Raw genomic sequence first — 8015 nt, forward strand, 5'->3', positions numbered from 1 at the left:
GGGTCACAACAGATTGGAGAGAGACTCGATAAATGGGACCACCTAAAAATAAAAATTTTCTGTAAAGATGAAAACATAGTTGCAAAGTAGAGAGACAGCCAACCAACTGGGAAAAGATATTCACCAACAATACATCTGACAAATGCTTAATATCTAGTATCTACAGGGAACTCAAGAAAGTAATCCCCCGAAAACTAAATAAACCATTCAGTAAATGGGCAAGGGAAATAGAGACCTATCAGAAGAAGAGATTAAAATGGCAGAAAAACATATGAGAAAATATTAATCATCTATGGTCATAAAGGAAATGCAAACAAAACAACCCTAAGATACCACCTTACCCCAACAAGAATGGACAAGATTTTGAACTCAAACAATAACCGTTGCTGGTGGGGTTATGGAGAAAAAGGAACCCTACTACAATGCTGGTGGGAATGTAGACTAGTTCAGCCACTCTGGAAAGCAGTGTGGAGGTTCCTTATGGAACTGAATATATACCTTCCTTATGATCCCGCCATACCACTTCTGGGCATCTATCCTGAACAGCATGACCCAGGACATTATAAAGACACCTGCTCAGCTATGTTAATTTCTGCAGTATTCACAATAGACAGGTGATGGAAACAATCCAGATGCCCTACTGTACATGAATGGATACAGAAAATGTGGTATATATACACAATGGAATTCTACATAGCCAACAGACAAGATAAAATAATGGCATTCGCAGGGAAGTGGCTGAATCTAGAGAGAATCATGTTGAGTGAGACAAGTCAAGACCTAAGGATCTAAAGGCACATGATATCCTTAATATGTGGCTATTAAATCCAAAGAGTACAAGAGTGAAGAGTCAATAACTTCATACCCAGAGCTATGGACATGGTAATGGAAATACAAACGTAAGTATATAGACATAAAAACCTATGACTCTATACACATGTTTTATTTCATAAATTGATACGTTTCTATGACATACAAACCCTTAGCCTAATTTCGATTAAGTTCTAAATACTAAGTCCCAGAGATTGTAGAGATTCCCTCCTTAACACTTGTTTGTTAAACTTGTCATTTAAAATATGATATAGACATAAGCCATATAATGAATGATTGTTGTTCTTAAGGTACTATGTTATCTCTCATCACTTTTGCTGTCCCTTGGTTATCTCATATTGTTACACTATCTCACTTTGTTACCTGATATATCAGATATATTTGTATTTGGTTATCTGAAATTGGATAGGGAACAGGGGAAAATAAGATGAGGGGTGGGAGTGGGGGGGTAGGAAAATGGGGACCAAGACATGTGAAAGAGTATCAATGTATGGGAATTAATGCACCATCTATCTGGCAAATATTATGTAACCCTTCTATCAATTACAATAAAAAATATATGGAAAAAAATGGAAGAACTCCTCCACAGAAGGGCATATTGATGTTTTCCTTGACTGTTCATGGCAGAATGTGTTGGTGAGGGCATTGGCTGACAACCACATAATCCCATCACATATGTCCATAGGGAAAGCAGTGGCCACCATTTTCATGCACACAGACAAAGTCCAGACTTTACAATTTCATCCACTCAAAGCACAGACATTGATATCTGAATTAGATTATAAATCAGTGCCACTGTATGACTTCCAAATCCAGCAAATGTGTCAATTCATTGTGCAGATGAGGATCACTTGGAATCACCTTTCACCTTTGCATTTTTTAGCTAGCATGGGACATGGATTTGTATTTATATGTGATGCCACTTCAAACAAGACAATTTTTAATAATTAAAGCACACAATAATGAAATTTCTAATGTTGACCTGAATAGTTAAATCAAAGGGCTATCTTGTGACTGCTTCAGCAGAAAAATACATGAAGATCACAGACCTCTTAGGAGACATGCCAAGTCTCATGCATTCCAGGAGTATGCAAATAGGAGTTCTATTCTTTATGTTGCCATAATCTAATGTTTATATTTTGTGAGGTCAGAAAGCAAGTTTTCAGGTCTAGAATATAACCACTATATCCATAGTATTTGAAACATCTGAATAACATGAGAGGCTTATTCTCAATAATTACTAAAGCTTATCAATTAGTAGACCTTTGTGGAGCATCAATTCACAGACACTAATGAAGTCTTTCTTAATGAAGTTCATAGGATTTTCTTACCTTGAAGCTATCCTAACAATGTCTCATCTGTACCTAGAGCTGAGCAGAGGACCAGAAATAAAATTCATTTCCTATTGCCTGATGTGTATTTGTGGGGGAAGATACTGATAATACAGAGCTTGTCTTTGTGGCTGCCATTACCTGGGTAGTATCTAGAGTGCTTGTTAGATTTCTTGTCCAAAAAAGAACAATCTCATCATATGGTAACTGAGAAGCATAAAGAAAGATATGAAGGGCCTAGGGTTCATATAGGGTTCATATATCACTATACAATTGATGTCGTGATTCAGAGCATACTTTGGAAACTTCAATTTGGGTTCTTCCTCATAGACCTTCAATATTTCACCTATGAGAAAGACACAACACATAATGACATGAACTCAAGGAAGTTTCATAGTGTTGGCCAGAAAAACTTACTCTTTCATGATTATCCATTATCTTTAAAAGCTCCACTTTCCTCAATAGTTCAATAGGCTGAATGTCAAGACTGTAGTATACAAGTTATGTGGAATTTTTATTTTGGAATCTATAGCAGAATTTAATGCACTGATTAGACAGTCATGAAGTATTACGATTGACAGTTGAATTATTTCACAACAATGAACATTTTAGATAAAAGTCTAAGTAGCTACTGATATCTTTCTTCCTTTCTTTTTCTCAGACACCTCATTCAGTTTGCAGTGAGAGTTGTGAATCTGGATTCAGGAAATCACCTCAGGAGGGAAAGGCTGCCTGTTGTTTTGATTGCATCCCAGAGAATGAAGTTCCTAATGTGACAGGTAAACATCTGTCTTATGCAATTGTTCTCCATCTCTCCACACTTTCCTCAATTCATTTAACTTGATAAAATAGTTCTAAATTACGATGGGAGGAAAACATTATTTCTTTCTTTATGATATTGCTTCTTCGTGTGTGTGTGTGTGTGTGTGTGTGTGTGTGTGTGTGTGTGTGTGTGTCTTGTGCATAGGCACTGTCCCTAGTCTTTTTTTTTGACAAGATAAAAATTAGTCTTCAATTGTTCTGTATTTCTATAGGCCACGATACAGACTATGCCTAACAAAAACACAGTACATGTATACTGGAAAACAGGTCCCATTTATTCATAAGAAGAAACTGGATCTCAGCCTTTACCAGAGCAAAATTCAAGGGCAACCTGCACAGAGGCTTCATTTTCACTTTTTGCCAAAAACAAAATAGAATTTACATAAAATAGATATAACCCAGGTAACCATACACATTGGTAGATGTCTATTAAAAATGCTGCATTAAGTCAAGGTAAAACACCATCATGCATTTCATTTTAACTTTTAAAGTTTAAAATGCAGTTACAGAACTAAGTTTGCTACCATGATTTCCAAGCAATTATTAAAGAATAACACCCAACAGCTTCTTGTTCTCCTACCTCCATCATACCTTAAGTGGAACACAGATCATACCATTTATGCAACAAGAAACTTTTGAATAATCTCTACTATACTGACATATTAAACTAAAGTTATGGATACAAAGCACATAAAAAGTTTTGCATGAAATAACCAAGAATTACAGTTCTTCAAACGTACAAACTAAACTATTTGGATGATCATAAAGTAGCACTGAGGTCCTTTCAAAATTTAATGTCACTCTTCAGACAAGTACAGACATGACACACTTCTAGAAAGGAACATTCTTTATCATTCTGCACAAATTAAAACCGTGCATTCATCAGAAATGGGGACACTATATGATGGTGACGTTGGATGCAGTTTTTGTCATCTCCTCTGGAGAATGGCTCTTCACCACCTCTTTGATGAACTGCTCTAGTGCGGTGAAATAGCCTTGGAACTGCCATGTGTCATTATGTGTTCCCTGTGGGAATATGGCTAACCTCATAATCCGAGAGGGGAGCAGCTCATAGAGCTGCTTCATCATTACTGGTGGAATCAACTGGTCAGAGAGTCCAGAGATGAAGAGTGAAGGCATTCTGTACTGAGAGATTTTTCGGTAGGACAGAAACTTATTTTTGTAGCACCATAAAGGAAGGTAATGCATTGGGAAGAATGAGAACAAAGTGCTGGCCATCTGCGGTATGCTTAAAAAGGTGTTCTCCACCATAATGGCTGAAGTCCTGTGTGAATTTTCAGAAGCCAGATGAATAGCCACTGCACCCTCCCCCACAAGGAATGGCCAAAGAGGAAAACTTTCATCTTGTCAAGGTCGGGCCTCGTCATCACATAGTCCAGCACGGCTTCCGAGTCTAAATAGAGTCCTTCCTCACTGGCCTCACCCTCATTTTCCCATAGCCTCAGTAATCGACAAGCAGAAGGTTGAGAAGCAGAGGTTTACCAACATAAGCAGTGCGTTTGGCAGCCTGTGCCCTACGTTGCCTGCGTTCCAGTGGAAGTAGATGATGGTTGGCGAGTAGAGGGAGCTGTCTCCAGTGTATCGTACCAAAGTGAGGTTCAGACGCACACCATCTTTGGTTCTGATGAAAAAATGTTCTTGTGAGGAATGGGTGGGCATGGGAACATACAGGCGCGAGGAGAAAGGCTGTTCTGGGAAGTAAAGCAACACATCCTGGAACTTATAGAGAATACCTGCTATGGACAGGAAGATTAACAAGAGCAAGATGATGCCGCCATGCAGATGGAATGTAACTATTAAAGGTAAGAGAGAAATATGGCACAGAGCCCAAGACCATGAAGCCAAGGCTATCATCCATCTTTCAATGAAGTTCCAGAGCATCCAGGACTTTTCCATTGTAGCTCTCTGTAGGGACCTTCCAGAAACTTCCATCTCCATGTTTTCCCAGCTGAAGCTGAGGGCCATCTCCCAGTGCTCCAGGCAGAAGGGGCAGGAAGCAAACAGCACAGTCCCAACACCCCTGGGTAAACTACTATGTTCTGTCCAAGAACAATGTGATACAACTGAATGAAATTTCCTGTGGCTCCGCATTCTCTTTATAATGAAGACTGAAAGGCAGGTTCATGACCGTCTTTACTTGCTTCAGTTGCAGCAGAACCAGTACTACAGTGCAGGTTTGCTCTCCACCTATGACCTGTTTCAGACCAGCCCGCAGGCTGCACAGCCGGCTTCGGCCTCGAAACAAGGCGCCACGCAGCAGCCTCGCCCCGCACCGGCCACTCTCTCCTCATCATCCTCCCGCATCCCGGGGGCCCTCTAGCCTGGAGCTCCAGCGGTGTTCGGTCCGCGATCCACTTCCAGTCGGCGCCCAGGTGTCACCCGCAAACGTCCCCGCCAGCTCCCACATCACCTGAGCGCCATCCTCCTCCCTAGTCTTTTTTACTCAAGGTTAATATTCTAACACTTGAGCCATAATTCTACTTACAGTCCTTTAGGTGGTTAATGGGAAATAATTCTCACAGAATTTCTTGCCCCACTGAATTCAAACTGAGATCTTGATAACAGCTTTCTAAGTTTCCATGATAAGGCATGAGCCACTGGCACTTGCGAAAATTGCTTTTTGAAATAACACAGACTGTGGGGTTTGAATGTATAGATGTTTATTTCGAGAAATTCTCGCCTCTCTAATCAGTAAGTTGAGTTGAACCTCTATCAAAAATAATGTGAAGTATTATTTAGTATAATGTCTCCATGTTTTTCTAAATTAGGTTTCAATTACAGTAAAACCTATAAAATTTTATTCCCACTGCATACAACTGCTGTTTCCACAGAGCAAGTGATCAGAAAGCTGAGTTTACATAACAAAGTAGATACAAGTGGTATGCATAAGTAACATGACTACAGAGAGTTCTTTGATTCTTGTTCTCCAGTACTTGAGGTAAAAAATATAAAGTACTAAGATCAAGGAAGGACTAAACGGCTTCTATTAATGTTAGCCAAAAAATAGGAAAGTGTATGTTTTAGTATACATGATTTTGAATGGTGTTCACTGATTTGTGTATACAGTAAAGAACATTAATATTGTAGCATCATAAATTGTAATAATTATTATGAACATTTTAGAAATTACAAAACTATCACAATATCACTTTGTATGCTAAGAACTAAAGGTAAAAAGCAGTTGCATTCAGAATGTAAAAAATAGAGCATGGTTGGGCCGGGAGTTTGGCCTAGTGGTAGAGTGCTTGCCAAGCATGCATGAAGACCCGGGTTCGATTCCTCGGTACCACATACATATAAAAAAGCCAGAAGTGGTGCTGAGGTTCAAGTGGTAGAGCTGTAGCCTTGAGAAAGTCCAACGACAGTGCTCAGTCCCTGAGCTCAAGCCCAGGACTGGCAAAAAAAAATAGAGCATGGTGTGTCTCTCTTCTTTTGACAGCACCCAAACTGACAGAGTGTTTCCCTACTTTTCTGCTTGTCCATGTGCTTGTCTGCTTGCTTTCTTACTAATGTATTCACTTAACAAAGATCCAGAAAGGTTTCTTAACACTGAAAAAATAGAAAACAGGATTGAAGGTGAATTATGGTGGTAGAGAGAAATAGAAATAGAATAGTAGATATTTCTTGAAGTATCTGAGAATTCTTGCTTTTATCATCATAAATACTGACATGTTAAATTGATCTCTAAGTGGTGATAGCCAAATTCCTCTGAAGAAAGGAAAATATGGAACACAGACTAATGATAATTCATACTCCTCACTAGATATGGAGAAATGTGTGAGGTGTCCAGATAATCAATATGCCAACCCAGAGAGAAACCATTGCCTCCTAAAATCTGTATGTTTCATGGCTCATGGAGAAACCTTGGGGCTGGCCCTGGACTGTATGGCTGTTTGCTTCTGTATTCTCACTTCTATTTTTCTAAGAGTTTTAGTGAAACACCACAACACTCCAATCTTTAAGACCAATAACCAGGCTCTTAGCTACATCCTGCTCATCTCCCTTATCTTCCTTTACCTCTGTTCCTTGCTGTTTATTGGCCGTCCCAACACAGTCACCTGCATCCTGCAGCAGATCACATTTCAAATTGTGTTCACCTTAGCAATTTCCACATTGCTGGCAAAAACTATGACTGTGGTCCTCACATTCAAGTTCCCTTATCCAGGAAAAAGAATAAAGTGGCTGTTGTTATCAGGGGCTCTAAATTTCTTTATTCCCCTCTGCACCCTTATCCAGGTGACAATCTCTGGATTCTGGATCACAACCTCACCTCCTGTCATTGACACAGATGCACACTATGAATACGGCCACATTCTCATCGTGTACAATTAAGTTTACTTCACTGCCTGCTATTGTGTTCTGGGATACCTTTGCTTACTGGCCCTGGCCAGCTTTGCTGTAGCATTCCTTTCCAGGAACCTACCTGATGCTTTCAATGAAGCCAAGTTCCTAACATTCAGCATGTTTGTGTTCTGCAGGGTTTGGGCTAATTTTCTGCCAGCATATCATAGCACCAAGGGGAAGATCATGGTAATTGTGTAAATATTCTACCTTGGCTTCCAGTGCAGGTCTGCTAGGTTGCATCTTTGTCCCCAAGTGTTACTTCATCATGTTACGACCAGAAAGAAATTCTGTCCATGGCTTCAGATATAAAGCACATGCTAATGGAACAAAGCCTACCTTACATGACTAATGTGAATGGTCATGTGACAGAAGATCTGAACTGAATCCGTATTTCTTTCCTGGAATTATATTAGGTAATATTATAGAAATTACTTCAATGAGGTGGAGATCGACAGAAGATGGCGGTGGTTCAGTGCCAGTTGTTCTGAGCTCCCAACAAGATACAAGTTCTGGCAGCCTAGGGGACAGTTCTGTAGCAAAAATTGATCCTAAGTAAGCTTTAGTGCCACAGAGATCTCAGTCAGAGAGGAAAAAGTCAGAATACCAGTGTGAGAAGACAGTGTGGAGCCCCACCAGCCATGGAACAGACAGCACTTCTCAGCGGTG

The 8015-nt window shown here is 39.8% G+C and overlaps 3 pseudogenes; 2 read left to right on the top strand and 1 right to left on the bottom strand.

Annotated features, from left to right (window-relative positions):
• LOC150042558 (periodic tryptophan protein 1 homolog) overlaps window positions 1-1955 on the top strand; it is a 32000-nt pseudogene extending 30045 nt beyond the window's left edge.
• A 4-nt stretch (window positions 1956-1959) lies between these two features.
• On the top strand, window positions 1960-7698 carry LOC150042559 (vomeronasal type-2 receptor 116-like; annotated as a pseudogene).
• LOC150042560 (protein ABHD13-like) lies at window positions 3786-4910 on the bottom strand (annotated as a pseudogene).
• Window positions 7699-8015: the final 317 nt, after the last annotated feature.

The sequence above is a fragment of the Megascapheus bottae genome, chromosome 35 (assembly GCF_031878675.1).
Source record: "Megascapheus bottae isolate mThoBot1 chromosome 35, mThoBot2.hap1, whole genome shotgun sequence".
NCBI classification, from domain to species: domain Eukaryota; kingdom Metazoa; phylum Chordata; class Mammalia; order Rodentia; family Geomyidae; genus Megascapheus; species Megascapheus bottae.